The sequence below is a fragment of the Motacilla alba genome, chromosome 9 (genome assembly GCF_015832195.1).
Source record: "Motacilla alba alba isolate MOTALB_02 chromosome 9, Motacilla_alba_V1.0_pri, whole genome shotgun sequence".
In the NCBI taxonomy this organism is placed as follows: domain Eukaryota; kingdom Metazoa; phylum Chordata; class Aves; order Passeriformes; family Motacillidae; genus Motacilla; species Motacilla alba.
The window spans coordinates 1,021,872-1,042,137 of NC_052024.1; the positions used below are offsets into that span (position 1 = coordinate 1,021,872).

Genomic DNA, 20,266 nt, shown 5'->3' on the forward strand with positions numbered 1-20,266 from the left:
CGTTGTTCCACTGTGAACAACACATTTGTTGCCACCTTGGCTTCTTCTCTTCTCTTCTCTTCTCTTCTCTTCTCTTCTCTTCTCTTCTCTTCTCTTCTCTTCTCTTCTCTTCTCTTCTCTTCTCATAGTTGAGAAGAAAACAATGGGATTAGAAAGCAACAGCAACTCAGTTTTCATTTGAGAAAGGAAATAGAGTGATTCATTCTGAAGCCATCAGCTCCAAGGGAGGAAGATTTGAATTATTAACAGCATATTTAAACATGATGGGTGCTGACACCTTCATCTCTTATTTTTACTGCCATGGATTTTCTTCACATGCAGTGAGAGAATTTACACTACAGGAACTGTGAATGGCTTCATGCTTCCTACCCATTTTTAGCTGCCTAATTTATGGAAAGCCATTACTGGGTGAGTCACTGCTTTCACAGGATTAGTGTGGCTGAGATGGAACTTTGGGTGTTCCTTTCATTTCCATATTTGCTTGAAAGGAGCATCAGACCCACATCAAAACTGTTCTTGTTTGGTATAACAGGGGAGTTCAGAGTCCCTGCTCTCCTTGATCTCGTGCAAATACTGAGGAGATGCTCCCTGTCCCTACAGCCAGCTAAACAAGAGATTTTTATCTGCATCCTAGATGCTCTGAGTCAGGGTGGCTCACTGCTCAGAGCTTGTCCCTAATTGGATGGGAATTCAGTAATTCCAAAGATTACAAACCAAGCAATACTGGCAATCTCCCTGTAAATCTCACTTTAAAGAACTCATTGCAGAAGCACGTTTACTGTCTGGTTGATCTTGTAGAGAAGCAGACTTTCACAAGTTTAAAAATGTAATGTGCAAGCCTTACACAGGGTAAGGGGTGAGGGTGAGGGTTTCCCCCTCGCAATAAATGAACTGTGGGGGGAAATACATTTGGGCTGTCTGGATCGTGAATGTAACAGGAGAAAATGCAGAGTGTGAAATACTCAAAGCACTGAATTAGGGGCAGATTTCATAGCCAATACTCTTTGTGATAAATTAGTCAGAAATATTAGTTCAGTTTAGACAACAAACTCCAGCAGGCAGTAATAGATAAAAATTAAAGCAAATCCTGAATTGATTTTTTTAAGCTAATTTACTTGTCTGTAAACCTCTAAGTTGTTGCAAAAGGCACGTGTTACTTATCTTTCACCCAATTACAAGCTCTGAAAAAAATCCCAAAGCTCTTCATAAGAGCGCCTGAAGATTGGTATTTTTGCTGGATAAATTCTGAGGCACACCTTCAGCTGCTACAAAGAGAAGAGACTCTGAAGCACCAGCTTTTTTTTTTTTTTTTCCTAATGAAAGACCTCTTGTGTATGAGCTGCCCACTTCCTTTTTCCCTAGGGATTTTAAAATGCTTAAGAGATTTTAAAATGCTGAAGAGATTTTAAAAACCAGTGGAAACAAGTACAATAGTGGCTGATGTGCATAAGGTTGGAAGACAATCAGTGATCGGTAGCTCGTTAATGCTAAATTACAGGAACTAAAGATCCATCGTGTTAATCAGTTGGTGTCAGAGTTGTTAGAAAATTAATTCCAAATTACTTAAAACCTGTCATCCAACTGATCACAGGAGCAGGTACTTGCCTACATATTAACCAATAAACATTCCTTGGCTCCTCTTTTACTGTGTGAGTCTGCGGTGGAAATGGAACTCCTCGGCACTGACTTCTGTAAGAAGATACACAGTACTTGGAGTATTTAGAATTGAGTCGTTCCATCGTGCTTTTCCAGTGGGATCTTTCTTAATGGAAATGTGCTTGGACTGCCTATTCAGTGGCCATACATCTGGATTTTCAGGCAGGCATTTTTAATTTTCTTCTCGACTGAGATCAGTATGGACATTTGTGGTGGCTTCTTTTATTTGTACTTTCCAAGCACCCCACAGTTTTCATCTTGTTTCGTTCAGGGCAGCTGAGGGACTGAATGCAGAGCAACAGCATTCCCTGGAAGCTGAATGATTGCTGCTCGTGTCTCACACCACTTTTACATGAAACGAACAGTGTCCTCCCCTGGGAGCCACTGGTGTGGCTGAGGTGGAAAACTGAGGAACAAAACCAACAGCAGAGGCTAAAAAGAGATGCATGCAAGGGTTTTAAATGGTGCTGGCTTGGGCCAGCCTTTCCGGGGAAATGCAGATGCTGTGATTGCCCTTTTACCATCCTGCTGCACTCCGTGGGGGGACGAAAACCTCAGAGATTCCAGATTCCTGTGGAAAATCAGTGGCCCCAGGGAGTGGTGCAGCTCAGGAGCCTTTCCCAGCTGTGTGCAGCTGTGCTGGGGCCTCAGCTCCGCTGTGCTGCTGCTCCTGCGGGGCAGAGGCTGGAGCAGGGCTGGGGATGTGACAGGAGCTGGGGATGTGGCAGGAGCTGGGGATGTGGCAGGGCTGGGGATGTGGCAGGGCTGGGGATGTGACAGGAGCTGGGGATGTGGCAGGAGCTGGGGATGTGGCAGGGCTGGGGATGTGGCAGGGATGGGGATGTGGCAGGGCTGGGGATGTGGCAGGAGCTGGGGATGTGGCAGGAGCTGGGGATGTGGCAGGGCTGGGGATGTGGCAGGGCTGGGGATGTGGCAGGGCTGGGGATGTGGCAGGGCTGGGGTTGTGGCAGGAGGTGGGGATGTGGCAGGGCTGGGGATGTGGCAGGGATGGGGATGTGGCAGGGCTGGGGATGTGGCAGGGCTGGGGATGTGGCAGGAGCTGGGGATGTGGCAGGGCTGGGGATGTGGCAGGGCTGGGGATGTGGCAGGAGCTGGGGATGTGGCAGGGCTGGGGATGTGGCAGGGATGGGGATGTGGCAGGGCTGGGGATGTAGCAATTTTGGGTCTATAGCCAGGCTTTATTGGTTTAGCTCCTCGTGGAACAGTTCATAATGCAGCGACAAAGGTTCTTTTTGCTGACAATTATAACATCATAAAGCAGGGGATGAGTGGAGTAATTCTGATGTTTTAGACCAGGAGAAGGGAAAAGGCTCAGTGTCAGTAACAGCTCCTAGGGGACCCTAACCACAAAAATAGGCAGAAATTGATGCAAAGTGAAAAAGTGTGATAATATACTCTGAGAGTTTCTTTCTATAAATAAATAAGCCAGTGGATTGAGTATTTGTCCTGCTTTGAGGCATTTCATTTCCAAGCAAACTAACATACAAATGACAATCAAATGAAAATATTCTTTCCTTTTGATGCTGACTGTTGTCCCCAGGAAGTTGAAGGGGTGAGATGGAGCTACACCCCACTGCTAAAAGCCCCTTGGACTTTGCCTGATAGACTTTGGAGTTGTGACAGTAATATTTTACTATAATTGCTTTCTTAAGGAGATGACAGGCTGCTGAAGTTGCTGTCACTTTTCTGCCTGAGTTAAAGCAAAGCTGGGTGATCCAGGCCCACTCACTGACAGAATGCTCTGGGTTTACATGATTGGAAAGTTCTTCAGATTAAAAGCAATTCATCAAGGCATTTCTCAGCAGGAAAATACCTGTGTCACATCAGCCCCTTTCCCTCTGTGATGGGAGGACAGTAATCCTACTGAATTCACACAAAATCTCTGAACTACCTGCACAAGCCATTGGGTGGGGAGTTGCATAATGTCTGTAATTAATCCCTGATGTAAAATTCTGCATGTTCAAGACTGAAGGCTGAGCTGAAGTTCTTTCAAAACAAAACAACCAGAAAAAAAAAATCCAAAACAGACAAAAAAACCCAAACAAAAAACCCTCAAAAAACCCAAACAAAACACCAAAACAGCAACAAAAAACCCTATTACAAAGTGGGGTCCTACAAACTTCTGAAAAAGAATCTTTTTCAGAAAACTGGGCCATTCAAATCTGTTGAATCCCACTGAACGTTAGTAAAAATCTTCATTTAAAATGTTTAGCAAAAGGTGTCAGAAGGTTCTTCCTCGTTCTGGAGCTGCTCAGGAAGGCTGTACATGGAAGCAAGCTGCAGGTTCTCTGGAGAGGTGCCATAAAAGTTTGTTATGAGGTGTCAAAGTATCAAAAACCACTCCCAAACTGTTCTTTTATGCTGGTTTGGAGCTCTGGGAAGTATTGCTGTAAGTCCACAAGGGCAGGGGGTGCATTGCACCTGATGCTGCTGGGAGTGCAAGGAGCTTGCATTTGTTAAAAAGCTGTGGTGCTGTGCATCTCTCCTGATATTTCTAATATTTGTGAGGTCCTGATTCCTCAGGAGGCTGGCTGGGGGGACACTGGGAATTTGGGACAGCTTCATGCAGAGCAGGGCACAGCAGAGTGCAAGAGAGGAGAGGGAAGCTGGGGAGGTTTCCCATTGATGAAACAAGCTGGATCCAATCTTTCTCCTGGTGTTTGCTGCCCTGTTTGAGCACAGAGTAAAAGATAATTTGCTTTACCCCTGCTTGGGTGGATGGTGTTGGTGAGGCTGTGGGGATTGTTGGCTCATTACTGGAAAGGGAATGCTGCTCTTTCACTCCTAAAGGATTCTCTTGGTGTTCACTGAATAAACAGTGTGTGAGCAAAACAAAACCTTCAACGTCAGCAACAATCCAGAAGGTGAGATTGACAACAGAATTGGGTTTTTTTCTGCAAGTTACAGATTACATTTCATTTACTGGAATAACCTGGACGTAGCAAGGTGAAGAGATTAGCATAATCACCAAATATATACTTCATCTGAATTTAATTTAACAGCTATTGATAAAAATCCAATTATTTCAGCTAGAAATTGATTTTTTTTTCCAAAGGAACTGCATCTTGGGACACAGAGTAAGGCCAAAAAGTCATTAAATCCTGATTTATTGGGTTGTGTAGATAGATTATTTCCCAGTTTAGTTTTTTTAAGCCATTACAACTTTTTTGCATTACAGCAGGGACTAGTGTGTTGATGTTCAGTTTTTTAAAATTGAAATTTAGCCTTCATGTAACCATTTAAATTGATAACCCACCAATCCTGGATCATCGTGGCTTTGTTTGCTGGATTGGAGAATAATGTAATGCCTGACATCTCCCTGAGCTCTGGTGGTTACTGGTTTTGAGGTACACATGCACAAATACCCATGCTTACCTATTTGTGGAGTTACTTCAGGTTCTTAAGGAGCATAACAAACCCTTGTGCTAGTAACTCCTATGATTTTGAAGTGCATACTTCACAATTTATTATTTAACTTCTCAATTCAGAACTGCCTATGAGAACTCTGATAATCTAATTTTTTTTTTTTTAATCGTTTGAAAGTAATCTCTGGGAACTTCTATGCAGTGGATTACTCACAAGCTCTTGGTTGTTTTTATTTAAAATCTCACTGGTAAAATGGAAATGTGGTCTGTTCATCTAGGCTGGACTAGTTCTGTGTTTCTCCTCCATTTGAATGCTGGAATCTGACTTCAAAATCTTTTTCCCAGTAACTCTGTAGTTTGTCTTTGATATTTGCCTGAGTTAAACAATTTAAATATTCACAGGCAGCAGGTCACAGACTGCAGATTCCAAGATTTTGATGAGTATATTATGAAATTATTTTTAACAAGATAGTTCTAATCAAGACCAGGGAATTGAAGCAGTTATAAAGAGAGGGGGCGCAGAACAGGTTAAAATGTACTTTGCCAATGATTTCATGGACCCTTCTCCAAAATAGGTGTGGTTTCTATCAAGGTACAACTTTATCCAGGGAAGATTATAGCAAGGAAATTCTAGCAGGGAAAATTACTTGTATTCATGTCTGTACTGAATTCCTCTATGGACATTCAGCCTCTTTGGGGCTTCTTGGATAAAATAAAGAGCTTGATTTTCAGGTTTTCATGCAGGCACCAAGATTTCCTTGCACTCACAAGTCAAAATTCTTCCTTTTGTGGGTGCCGTGGTCTCCCAGCGGATTCCTGATTGCAGGGCCTGGAATGCTGCAGATGCATTTTGGGGACCCTCACTGGGGACCCTGGCCCTGGGCACTGCAGAGCATCCCTGCAAGGGTGAATGTCTGGAGCCTGGAGGAGGTAAAAGTGCTCAGTGAGCCTGTGGATGTCCAGCACCAATCCTGCTGGGGAGAGGACGGACAAGGCAGGGGCAGCAAAGCTGGGGCAGCTCTGCAGCACCACTCATCACCCCTGCAGACAAGGGGGTGGTCAGGGTGGCCTCTCCAGTCCTTTTTCATATCAATTTTCTCTTTTCCATTGTTGTCCTAGGGGGGGGGAAATAAAAAAAAAAAAAAAAAAGAAATTAAAACCTCATTCAGCAGGGAATTTTTCTGCCAGGAGCACTCCCAGATACGTCAAAATCAGTTGTTTACGTTGGAGCTGGCTGACCTTGCGTGGTTAGTTCCCAAAATTTTTACCATCATTTCAAGCCTAATGATTTCCTATTGCCATCTAAATAAAATCTAGGTTTTTTTACTCTTCCAGTGGTATTGTTTAATTAACTTTAGGGTGCCTTATTGGTGTGGAATGCTTGCTGCCAGGTGTCAGCTGTGCATCTGCACGGAGCAGTCCCTTCCCAGGCCAGCAGCGCCAGCCTGGCAGAGTTCAAGGGGGGGTTTGCAGCTGGATCCCTGTGGAGCAGGGCTGTTCCCGAGGCTTTGCTGCATGCCCTGACCCTGCTGGCTCTCTGCAAGCCCTGGGCTGGGCACTGACAGGTGACCGAGCTCCAGCACGGAATATCAGCCACAGGGCAGCGACTCATGCTCCGCAACCTCCTGCTGCTCCGGAGCTGCTTGTGATGGGAGAGCTGGGAAAGGCACGGTGAGAGGGGACAGGGGCTGGCAGGCAGAGTGCTCCTGCCTGCAGTGATGCCTCAGGACTCCAGCTTTTGCATTTTTCAGATCCTGTGCTGCATTAGTGCACGACTCCAAGCTCCATACAGAGTGTGAGTTACTGTCTTCACATTTTGGTCAGACAAAGCAATCCCTCTGGGCTGGGATCCAAGGACACCCTGCAGCCTCAGGCCACAAAAAGAACAAACAAAAGTGAACTGGGGGGAGCAAACTGGGGGTAAATCACTTCATTAGTGAAGCTGTAACTGGAGAATTAACCCCTGGAATGTAAATGGACCAAACTTATAACTGTCTGGAAAACTGGTGCCCATTGTCCAGCTTGGGAGGCTTTGGCTGCCCAGGGTGTGGCTGTTGAATGTGGATGTGACAGCCTGGTCTCAGAGAGCAAGAAAACCAGGTAAGTTTTCCCAGAATTGGCCTGAGAGACTTTAAGGAGTTAAAAATTAATAATAATAGCTTAATATTATGAACAACCTGCAAGTGTTGTTTTCCTACTCTCCGTTTTCTTGTTTTCCTCAAAGATTATTTATAAGAAAAGCCTCTTGTTAGTTAACCAATCAGGTAAATTGTATTAACTAAATAACCAATCACATCCACCTTGATCAAAATAGAACAATTCCAAATATACAACACCTTATACCAATCCTGTAAGTCTGTATCATTTCTTACTCAACAACAGCAATTGAAGGTCTTCAATAAATACCCACTTTATTCTCTCTATCTTGTCTAGCCTCTGTTCTAGGCAGCCACCTCCAGGAATCACTAGGAACTTGTGGATGAGGGTATTGTGTAACCATTGTGTAACTGGGGAGAAATTTGTCTGGTTTATCCCAGATCCATGAATTTCCATGTTCTGCCCCTCTATTGTCCGTGGTATCTAGGAAAGTTAGTCATGTGTGTGGGCCTTTATTGTGTGCATTTATTTACTTACCACCACTTTCCCTTTTAAAACATCTCTTGGTTACCTAGGGAACTGGCTGCAGCCCTGCACGTTCCTTCCTCCGTTTGCCTGGCATCAGGTGTGCCAGCTGATGCCTTGGAGGGGGTACCTAGGACAGAGGCTAGACAAAATACAGAGAATAAAGTGGGTATTTATTGAAGGCCTTCAACAGCCACACCCTGGGCAGCCAAGGCCTCCCAGAGGCTACACCCAAGCTGGACAATGGGCACCAGTTTTCCAGACAATTATAAGTTTGGTCCATTTACATATCAAGGGATAATCCCTGAATTACAGCTTCACTAATGAAGTCATTTACCCCCAGTTTGTTCCCCCCAGTTCACTTTTGTTTGTTCTTTTTGGGGCCTGAGGCTGTAGGGTGTCTTTGGATCCCAGGCCCAAAGGAGTTGTTTTTCTGACCAAAATGTGAAGACAGCAGTTAACACTTCATATGAAGTGTGGAGTCATGCACTAATGCAGCACAGGATCTGAAAACTAGGAAAGCTGAAACCCTTCAGGCATTCTAAAAGGCATCCCATCCACAGGGCTCCAGTGGCACTGGGAGCCTGGAGCCCACACCACAGCACTGCCCAGAGTGATGACGGCCCTGCACAAGGACACAGAGGCCAAAAAGGAATAGTAATAAAAAAGTAATAACTCTATCAGTGCACTGAATCTTGCTGCAGGTGGGCTGAATTTGTTGTGGACAGGTGGATGTAATTCCCAATATTTAGCTGGGCTAGCAGAAGAACGTTATTCATTTTTATGGAAATAAAATGCATGAATAACATTTTCTTTTAAAGTGTGTAACCGTACCAGAATTGTAGTAGCAGCAGGTAATGCTTTGCCCTTCAAGGGATGTAGCAGATGGAAAGACAGAGAGCTTGAAGAGCAGCTTTGAGGGCAGGGAATGTTTCAGTCATCTGACTTCTGCTCTGTTTGTATAAACAGGAGTTTATGGTTGATTGTAAATATGTTGTTTTGTCCCAAGTGTGATTGTCACCAGTTCTTCTTGTCACTTGAATAACATGGATAATTCGATTTTTTTTTTGAGTCTTTGGCTGTCGGCGATGGAGAGAGACAGAGAGACTGCCTCGGTGATCAGAACCCGATTTTATTGTGGGATGCAAACACTTCTATACTGTTTCAGGGACACTAGTAACGTGTACTACAATGGTTAGGTTAAAATCTCACACACAAACTTATGCCTGTAACAGCATCTCTGGCTTGCAGAGTTCAATGGGATCTCCTTTTTCCAGCAAACCCGTTTGATTGAATCTTCTTGCAATCCAGGTCTAACTTTCAAAGTTCCCTTTGCTTTTGCCAAGGCATCCTGTTATCAAATCTCCTGTGTTACCCAGGTCCAAAGTCCATCAGCTGTCTTGTGTCCCCCAACATTCCAACATCTCCTCCTTTCCTTTCAACCAAACGGCCTTATTAATTAATGGCCTTATTAATTAATCTCTGCACACGTTGAAAGGTGTCATGATTAATACAATTATTATCAGAATTGCCACATACCTATCCTAAAAAGAATCTTTTAGTTAAAAACTCCAGCCACTAAAAGGCTCAGGCTTGATCTTTATAAACTAAAAACATTCCTGATGGCAGCTGCATTACTGGCTTTAGAAAGGCTGCCAGAAGGGTGATTGTACCAAAAGGTTTGATTCTCATACACGGGGTGATAGGGAAAAACATTTTTAGACTGATTCCTTCCCATGTGTTTAAAATGAACACAAAAATCCAATTTCACAGAACCCAGGAACTCTGATTCTTGGGGTTCCAAGGGTGTTTCAGGAAGGTATGGGATTTAATTTGATATGATTTGATTTGCTTTCAAAAAAAAAAAAAATTAGTGTAAAGTTCTGGAAGGGCTATAAGTGACTTTTACAGCGTAAATTTCAACTCAAATGTTCCTCCTGAATCCCAAGGAGTTTTTATTTCCAAAGAAGGACGTGAGAAACAAGTGATTATTTTGAAGCATTGTAGAAGTAAATACCTTGCAAGTTTCAGAGGGATGGAAAGCAAAGTAGGAACGCTCCCTCAGCAGACAGGGAGGAGACTCCCCTTACCCAGGGAGCCCCAAGGGCTGCTTGTCATGCTGCAGCTCACTGGGGATGGTCAGGCATGAAAATGTTTGGGCATTTTCACAAATAGCAAAAGGCAGAGTCTTGAATGTAACCAACCTGAAAGACACAACCAGAGTAATCTGCTCTCTACTGAATTAGTAGATGTTCATAGATTTACTGGGGAAGAAAAGCAAAATGGAAGTTCAGTTTCTGGACCGTGGCATTTTGCAGATGTGCAGGTGTTCACAGGCCTGATCCACAGAGTGGGGCTGTGAGCTTCAGAAACCACACCAGGGTTCTGGAAGTGGGATTTAAACATGGTTTTTATGTGTAATGCAAAAAGGATCATTGAAAAATCAGAGTTGGAGGGCAAGAGAGATGGTAAAATAAAGGTGGGAGCTTAGCCTAAGGAGAAACCACAAGGCTCTCAGGTGTTCCATGAGGATGGGGAGTTCAGGAGAGGTGGCTGTAATGTTATAGACCAATCTTACTTTGCATATTTGAAGTTTCAATATGGTTCATCGTTTTCTGTATTTAATGAATTTACATTAGTTTACCAAGCGATTTATTTGGCCAGATAATCTCAAAAATCTTGTTTAGAAGGTCTTTAAAGCTCTGGCTTTGTTTTATTGAAAATATTCTGTGGTTTTGGGGCGTTTTTTTAATTCAATGAGAACTTGAAGTGAGAAGTTAGCCTTTGTTGCTTTAATGTATTTCCTTGGCTGAATGGAATCCAGCTTTAGGAATTGATGGATGTTGAAAGTGGGAAGAAGGGACATTGTGTGTGAATAGAACACCGTGGGAAGGTGCAGCCCCTGTGACAGGCACCTGTGACTGATAGCTGTACTTCATGGAAGCTCTTCAAGAGCTGAATGTGACCCTTTGGGAGAAATGAGGGTGAGAGTTTGGCTCTCTGTACAGATCCCTGTGCTGTTCTCTGACACTTGCACAGACTGCTATTTAAGTAATGAATAGCTGGGATAAAATATTCTCTGCAGTTTTCTTGGCCAAGTAGCTAGACAAGATTTAAACTTAACAAGCCTCCTGATAATTAAGATTTAAGTAGAGGTGGTAATTACCCTGTGAAGTTTAGCTCTGATGAAACTGCCACTGAATAGCAGTGGCAAATACACAGACAGGCTGCAAAAACTCTTCACTGCTGATGGAAATGTGACTTTCCTTCAGCTGTTTTGTTGTTTCTGTGACTTTAAAAACAAACAAACAAACAAAAAACATGTTAAGAGTTTATTTACTTCTAAAATGCAGAAATTCTAAAATTTTTTAATTCTAAAATTTACTTCTTGATCAGCAACGCTGGGAAATGATATACAGGAAAATGGGAAGCCCCAAAGCCTCCTGGGTTTTAATCTGAGTCTCTTAAAAGACAGGCAGAAAAACCATCCTTCCCTCTTGAGAAAATACTACTTAAAAGCAAGGAAAGCCTATCAACCTCAGCAGTGCTTTGAGAGCCTTCCTTGCTGTCCGTGCCAGAGCTCACTGTTCCCGGGCTGCAGGGAGCAGGGGGTGCTGAGCCAAGCCTGCCCTGCTCCTTCCCTCCACGCCCTGCCTGCTGCTCCCTGGCTGCTCCTTGGGGCAAACCCCTCGGAGCTGGGAGCAGGGGATGCTCTCCCCTCTCTGCACGAGAGGCACAGGTGATGTTGTATTTGGGGGTGCCCCGTGGCAGGAAGGAATGATGACTCTGACTCCGTGCTCTCAGAAGGATAATTTATTACTGTATTATAATTTATTACTATAAATTATAATTTATTACTATATTATATTAAAGAATGCTGTACTAAACTGTACTAAAGAATACAGAAAGGAGACTTACAGAAGGCTAGGAGATAATAATGAAAACTCCTGACTCCTTCCACAGCCTGACTGTGATTGGCCATTAGGTCAAAACAATTCACATGAAAGCAATGAAACAGTCCCCTGTTGGATAAACAATCTCCAAACACATTCCAAAGCAGCAAAACTCAGGAGAAACAAATCAGATAATTATTGTTTTCCTTTTTCTCTGAGGCTTCTCAGCTTCCCAGGAGAAGAATCCTGGGCAAAGGGATTGTTCACCTGACGGTGACAGGTGATGTCCAGCCATGGGGTGACACATCAGAAAGAGGAACTTTGCAGGTAACACCTGTCACTTTGCAGGTAACACCTGCTCAGAAACAGGAGCTTTGCTTAGAGCTGAGCTGTGGCCTCTGGGACTGCTCTGGAGCTCCTCCTTCCAGGTTTGTGAGTCTGGAATGTCTGCCAGACCAGACCAGGGTGTTCAGCCTCACCGGGCTTCTTCAAATCTGCTCCAGCTTTAGAGTCCTGAATTTTGGAAATGTTTCTCTAGCAACATGTTTGCTATTTATGTCTTTGCCCTCTAGTTTGTTATGGAGGCAGATTGCAGTTCTTAGCTTCCAGTAAGAAATGGCAGCAATGACAGTGACTCATTTATTGTTTTATTCTTGCTTTGTTTCAGATGTGTCTCACCAAGGCTCTGAGTAAAGCTTTGTTCTGTTAGGCTTCCTCTCTCTCACAGCCTGCTGTACTTTGGTGATTTATGCTTTGATCCAGCGTTGTGTGTTTGCAATCAGCTTTTTCTTTCCCTAATTTCACATCAGTAACTTAGGGCAAGAAAAAGAAAGGCTTTGTGTTATCCAGGATTTATTTATTTATTTATTTTACTTTTATTTATCCAGTGTTATCCAGGATTTGACTTCTCTGCTGAATCTCTTCTTTGTTTTGGTTTGTTGGGGTTTTGTCACTGTAGCTAAAAGGGGGTTGTGTCTTCTTATGCCCAGTAAAAGCACTTTCCTATTTATAAACTAAAATTCCTTTAAGAAAGTTTGCTGGGGAGAAAAGTGCACCTTTTCCTGTGATGGTCAGTCTTTGGGTTCTTTTTCCAGGGGGGTAACCTCAGTGAGCAGGACAGAGCTGAGGTCCTGAAGTACCAAAGGGATTTAAGGGCCACTTCAGCTCGAATGAACCACACTAACATAACTAAAGGAGCATAAGGAACTTTGGTAAAAGAAAATTCTGGGTTTTCTGGTTTGGTTTTTTTTGTGGGTTTTTGTTTTGTTTTGTTTTGTTTTTTTGGTTTTGTTTTTTTGGTTTTTTTTTTTTGGTTTGGTTTTTTTTTGTGGGTTTTTTTTTGGGTTTTTTGGATTTTTTTTTTTTTTTTTTGTAACTGTGTGGTCATTTACATGCACTAGATTTCATCTGTATTGAAGTAGTAACCGTTTTGAGAGAAAATTGGATCACAGACCTGATCTCTGTGCCAGGTTTATTGCCTTTAGCCCACATCTTCACCCAGATCACTCAAGGTTAACAAGATGAAAAGCATCAAAAAAAAAAATTAAAAAGGGAAAAAAAAAAGAAGTTTGTGTTCTTTCAGCTGGTGGAGAGAAATTATTACAGGAGCCTGCAACCTGCCAATTCTGAAACCTTGTAAGAATTAATAGAAGGTGCAATCAATACTACCTAGGAACTAGAGATAACGCTTCCTTCTGAAAGCTGGCTTTAGTGCAGTGCAGTGTTTGGTGTTCTTCTCTGTAGACATTGCACTGAAGATAGATTTTAGTTATTAACTATTATGAACATATCACAGAAATGATTTTCCATATGTTGTACTAAACAAATTTCTATCTGAAAGCAGCCTGATGGAAATTAGGCAAACTATGAATTTAAAGAAGCAAAATGTAGAAAACCATAAATGACATTTGCCTCCTTTTACAATATGATGTTACTATCTGTATAAATATTAAGAGAAAGGTTTTATTGCTTACACTTGTATTTGCTTTCATTCTCTAATGAAAATAAATCTCATTTAGTATAAAAATTACAATTAGTTTCATACCTGCCAATGAGAATTAACCCTTTTCTAAGAGAAAAACACATGGTATGGCACTAAAATTGGTTGAAGTCACAGGTCAGTCTGTGGAAATTACCACAAAAGGAGATTTACTTTAGAGTTGGTTTGGGTTTTTTCAGTGTTCTGCATGTAAGTACATGAATTTGCAGATGTGAAGATGGGACTGGGTTGAAGTTCCCCATCAGCAACCTGCATTGATTCTGTGCTGCTGAACCATGTGGACAGAGATTGAGATCTGCCTTGTTATTGTGTCCAGCAGCAAAGTGTCCAGAAATTGAAGTGTTTCTAAATTAATACGGCATTATAGAGGTTAGAAATGAAGGTGTGACAAATAAAAATATTTCTCTGTTGTTGGTAGGAAAGGAAACTCAAGAACCTCACAGTCATAACACAGATAGCAAATAGTGTTCATGAAAAAATTTTCAAGGTGCAGGCATGTAGATCCAAGGGCTTCAAATAATGAAAGAATGTTCTTGAAAATATCACTGTGGATCAAAATTTCCTCTAATCCTTCAAGTTAGTAAGCAACAATCATTTGGCTTGAGTAGAAGATACTGGAGAAGGTAAATCAGTTGGTCATTACTAACCTGACAAATGTTGATCAAATTAAAGATGATGTCTTTGGGTTCCTCTCCTTTTCCTCTGTGTGCATATTTAGTACACCAGATGGTTAATGCAGTCATAATAAACTAGTGGGAATATTTAATTAAATGTGTTCCCAGGACATTAAATGCAGAGCATTATCCTTTGGCTGGTGATCAGAGTAAATATTTGGTAATAAGGGAGAGTCCTTGTAGAATATTGTTGGTAATACATGAAAAGCACATTTCAGAACAGAGCTGTGTTCAAAGCAGAACTTTCCTCCCAAAATGAAGACATCTCAAATGCTAATTCATTTATACCTGGGGTTTTGTTCCACCACCAATTCACTATTACTCATTACACAGTTACTACAAACAGCATGAGGAATAATTTGAAACTTGATAGTCCTGGACTGGAATTAGTCTAAGCCTGTGGCCATTTACTTGTCAATGGTCACATTTTTACTGAGTACTGAAGGGCTCAGATAGAAGGAAAGGACAGTGAAGAGCAAATCTCTGCTCAATCAGTGATGCTTCCCTTGTAGGTGAAGGGAGCCTCTTTGCTTTTGCTGGGAGCTAATTCTAGAGACCTCAGGGGGCTGAAAACATCTTCCTGTAGTCTGAAAATCCCTGCAGCCCAGCCTGCAGATGGCCACTAGCCCAGCAGTGATACTCCTCTGTCAGTCAGCTGCTATCTCCTCAGCCTAAGCAGTTCTATGATACCATGGCTTTCTTTACTCCCGTTGAGCAGCTTTTTTTTTTGTTCCCCTGCAGAACTGAGATGAGTAGAATGAAAACAAGGATAAACCTAGCTTATTAAATAGGCTGGTTAGTAACTGGGGGGAAAAAGATGAGCTAGAAATCTGAAATACATGCAGTTAGTGGGCAGCTGAACTGAAAAGCAAATTACCCCACGGAGAGCATCTCAGAAGTGGGAGGTGATGGTCTCCAGCCAGGGCTGTCTTTTGGAGAGTCTCTCACCCTGCAGGCAGAGAACATCATTACCTGCTTGTAAGAGGAATGAGAACCTGAAGAGCACTTAGTGTTACAGGGGTGCTAGAAATGGCTCTGCACCTCTCCTGACAGAATCAGTGTGTGGTTTTCAAAGAGTAACAGGAGCTGCCATTTGACACTACCCTGTTTCACTGTGGCAAAACAAAAAACATTGGTGGGAGGTGCTGGGGTGGATAATTCATGGCTCTTTCCTGGACACAAGGAGAAACATGACTGTCCTCCCACAGCTGTGGAGGGCCCGTGCTGTTGCTAAGTTTGGTTCTGAGTCTGAAGGCTCAGAATCTTAAGGAGTTTAAATATCAGTTCTCTGAGAGGTGACACCTGAGTGGAGGAGCACAGAATTTGAGCCTGCTCCCTTTATCAGACTGGGTTCTGTGAGGGTTGTGCCAAACCTCACACGGCCACGCTGATTGGTGAGAAAGCTTTTTTAGCCAGGTTTGGCTGAACTGACCTCATGCAGAAATCAAATCCCATGTGGGATTAACACATCTGATTGCCCCAAGCTGGAAACCTGCAAATTCCTCTAGGATGCAGAAATCTCCAAGCACGGTCAGTACAAGTCCCTTCCTGCTAACTCTCAGTGGAAAAATTGGTGTAGCTGTTACTGCGTAGGAATAAACAAGGCAAGCCCAAAAGTATCAGCAAACCCCCAGGGCTACAGAGCTCCTTCATTTCCTTAGAGACCCTCGTGCCTCAAAGCTTCCCAGTGCACCCCAGTTCCCAGATGAACATTCCCTGCACCAGGGACAGTGTGAGATGGGTTTGTTTCTGCAGCTGCTCCTTGGGCCAGACCCTTCACTGGCACGCACTAAAATAGTGTATAAATGTGCATTTGTAGCCAATTTTAATAATTGTTTTAGAGTTAAATCTCAAGAGTACAAAGCTATGAAGTGTTCTGATTTACTTTACGGTTAAACAAAGGGGAGTTTGTGGTGTATTTTTCAAATGCCTTTGAAAGCACAGCCTGTCAGACTCTGCTCCCACAGCAAAGCTCAAATGGGTGGGTGCCTTTTGAAGGGGTCCATGTAGAAAAAGTGTCTTAAATTTGTGCAAGTTACAGCAGTAAATATGTACCACGCAAATATCACACCTGAACAGTAAAAGATAAATAAATAAAGGGGAGAGAGGCAGTGCAATTTTGTTTTATATGAACAACAGGGAAAGGGTTTGAGGAAAGAGGACTCAGACTGGGGTTCTTCAAAAATTCTTTTCATTTTTGGTAGGGATCATGAATCAGATCTGCTGCATTGCTGCACACTCACTGCCCCTGCCCTGAAGCTGTCTGATGTGATTCTCACTTCCCACGTGCCACAGCTTCAGCTCTGTTTCCCACTGTTTGAGTCTGAGGGGTCGAAAGTGACTCCTGCTGCTAGGAATAGGTTGTGAGCCCTGACTGGAGTCAGAGTTGGAGAGGAGCAGGAGGTGAAGAGGCTGGGCTGCTCTGCCCCAGCCTTTCTGTGCCATGAGAAGCCCCTCCATGCCCTGTGGCTGTTTCCTGCCATGTGTGGGATAACAGCTGCTCCTTAGCTCAGTGCCTCTTGTTAGGATAAAGACTTTGAAGGGATTAGGTCCTGCAGTTGGAGGCTTTAAAAAGCACTTTGGATGGATGAAAGAAGATGCTGAAAGCAGCCTCGGAGGCCCTCACATGAACTGTCCCAAGGCACAGTGGTGGCCTGGCATCCTCCTGGTATTTGCCTCTCCCTTTCCTAGCCTGACTAAGGGAAAAAATTCTGCTGTGTAGCTTGCACATATGAACAAAAATGAAAGCGTGTGTCAGATGGTTTCCCAAAATATTAGATACACAATCATCCTCAATGTTCTTCCAGCCAGTGCTGAAATGCAGAACAGTAACACTGGACATCTCCAATTCTCTTTTAATTACGAGTTGCAGCTGCCTTTAACTGTCAGGTCTAAACAGCAAGTTGCTTCCAAAGCATCTCAGCCAGATGACAAATCTCTCAGTCATGAATTTGACCCACCAGTTTCAGGCCCAGCTGGAAGAGCTGAGGATGTCTGAGTCAGCCGAGACCATTTTGCTGAATCACTCGGAAAGTCCCTGGACGTTTCTTCCGAGGTGGCTGCAAACACAGAGCCTGCAGTGCTCTCAGTCTGCTGGGCTGCTTCTCTGCTGACTGATCCAAATCTGGCTGGTGCTCTGATGGCACAGGGTGGCTGCCATTTAAGAGTATTTGCTAGGGATTTGTACCCTTCTTCACCAACAACGGCAGAATTTTGTTCCTCTTTCAAAATTAATTTGGCTTGTTCTTGGCAATGGCAGTTCTCAGCACCAATGGTAATTTTTTTCTTTTTCGAAATAAAAGTACACAAGTCTGATGGCTAGGGGCCTAGTGATGGAGCTTTTATATGGATTTTGCATTCTTTGTAGCTCCCCAAAATCGTGCCAGACCGTGAGAAATTATACTTTAAAGCTGTGATGCTTCATGTATTTCAAAAGGAAGCTTCTACAACGTAGTGCTAATATTTTTGCATAAATTTCTTTGAATAACACTTCTGAGAAATTATAAGCTGATACGACATGGTACAGAGGCAATAATAAAAGAATTATGTAAATGCAGGAAGAATGATGTAAATGTAGGCTGGACTTTAATTCCACCTTTAATTTTTGCTCTGTGATATTGCAGAGAATGTCTGTGCTTTCAAGTGATGCAGGCCTTCAGTTCCCTTCTTTACCAGAAAGCTCGGATTAGATTTTAGGAAATGAATTAAGATGGGTATGTTAATTACAAGCTTGCTGTGCCTGAGCATAGAGATTGTCACCTCTCTTTGGAGGTTGCAGTAAGTCCTGCAGCTCCTGCAGCTGTAAAAACACCTGTGCTTCCCATCATCTCCTGCCTTGTGCAGGGAGCAGAGAAGCCCCAGAAAATGCAGCTGAAACCAAATTAGATGGCAGCAAGAATGCTGGAAGAGAACAACCTCGAAAGTACCTACTGTATGTCAACTCATTTTAAGGACAGCTTGGGAGCAGCAAAAAAAAAAAAAGATGAGAATTACTAGGCAGAAAAGGTGCATGGCAGGGCTCCAAATCTGGAGTTATCTCGTAGCTCTGACCAAGAGCATCACTGAATTTATAAGCTCTGCTTACAGCAAAACATGTGGCAGGGAAAAACTCTTCTCACATACTCCTCTTCTGTAGTCTCTGGGATTCCAGCAGTGCCTAACTCAAGAGAGGAGCTCTCCTGACGTTTGTAGTAGTGACAGAGAGTTTCCACAGGACCAAATCTGCTTGTGCTGATTGGGAAAATGCCGGTTTACTTCCTTAACCGCAAAGAAGTTTTACAATTTTAGTTTTAGCTCTGTTGTTGTACCAGGATCTCCTTTGAGGCTGTTGATGCTCCAGGGAGATCTTGTTTTGTGTTGTGTGTGATGTACGTTATAGTCAGATTTTGATCCTTTGGGACAACTCAGAATAAATCCTGTTGGGATGCTGGCCCGTGGCCGTCGAGGGAGTGGTTCCCTGGCAGGTGGCAGCAGCCTCTGGTTTTCATGTTTTTATAGTGGCCATGAGGTGCTCAAAGGATGGGCGAGGAGGATGGTTCCGTTTCTGCTCTTTCAGCCCAAGCTTGCTAATGACATTCCCAGCCCCAGTTAAGGAGTGAAGTGTGAGCCACAGCAGTGCTGCAGGTCTGCAAACAGCTGCTCCATCTCTGGGAGCTTCTGGGGCCAGTGCTGTCCACAGGGATCTCAGCCCTCAGGCAATACTGTCAAACTGAATTTTGCAGCTGAAGGCACCTTTGGGGAGCTAACTTCAGTGGCCCCAGGCGTTTTGACAGTGCATTAATGAGGCCGTAATTCCAGCAGCATTAATCAGAGCCCAGGATGTAGAAGGGAATGATTCACAGAGAAACACTGTGTTCTCTCAGTCTGTCACTGTGGGAAGGCATTGGTAATGCGTGAGTGGGATTTGTGATATTTTTCAGTTCACATGCTCAGGGATTTCCTCTGCAGCTTGAGGAAGGGTTTATTTCCCTGCGGGGAGCAGTGAGAGGGGTCCCTGGCAGGAAGAGGTGAGGTTTCATGGAGGGTGGGTGTGAGGGATGACTGGCTGAGGCTCAGGGCCCTGCTCAGGCTGATGGGGTGATTTGTCTGCACAAACTCACACTGTGAGACAGAGCAGATCTGTTGTTGGGTTTTCAGGGCGTTTGTTTTGTCCTTTGTTACAGAGCAGACTGGGGAAAGCCAGTGCTGAAGGTCAGGAGCTGCTGTGCAGGAGGTCAGGGCTGTGCTCCCAGCAGTGCTGCCAGTGCTCCTCCAGGGGCTGTGGGTGTGCTGAAGATGCTCTGGTGGGCACTTGGGGACCAGGACTGGGGAGGGTCAGCATTGCTGGTGCCAGACACGAGTGACCCCGTGCTGTGTGCAATTCTCAGCCCCACTTCCTCCTCTGTTTCTTTCTCCTCTCGTCTGTTTGTGATGGGTGTGAGCTCCTCCTGTTTCTGGTTGTTTCCTTCTGTTCCTCTTTGCTTGGTGAGGAGCACGGGAGCAGGGCAGTGCTTTACTCAGCACTCCAAGAGGGTCAGAGCCCATCTCCTCCTGCATCAACACAGAGTGCCCAGAGCACAGTGGGTTTCCTTGGTGGGACGTAAGCTCTGCCCTGCTAGTCAGGCCTGGGATCAGTTTGGCCATTGGCCTAGCTTAGGGTAGATAATCTGAATTGTTTGCCATTTAAAAAAGCAGCGAGGGAGGTGGAAGAGTTTGATAAAATCCCACCAAGAAACAGTGTAAAAACTGATTGTGGTACGAGAAGGAATAGTGTGAGAAGTAGATTTGTAGAAAATTTTCAAAACTTGGCAGAAGGCTCACACAGCATGCCTCTGTATACAAACCTTGAGATAGGAAATGCTGGCTTAGAATTGCCAAGTAAGGGGACAGAAATTGTTGAGAGGGAAATGGAAGTAGAAACAAGTTTGAAAGGATGGCCTTATAAAAAAGACTAGGTACTTTGGAGAAATAGAACTATGAAAGATGCACGGTAGTAGGACCCATGAGGGCTTTTTAAATGATTGGCTTTAAGGCATCAAAAGTGTGGTGTGGCTAAAA

At 43.6% G+C, this 20,266-nt stretch overlaps 1 protein-coding gene across 1 annotated transcript in view; it reads left to right on the forward strand.

Moving 5' to 3' along the window:
- The window catches only part of VAMP2 (vesicle associated membrane protein 2), a 57,553-nt gene that overhangs the window by 18,306 nt on the left and 18,981 nt on the right, over positions 1-20,266 (forward strand). The window lies entirely within an intron of this gene.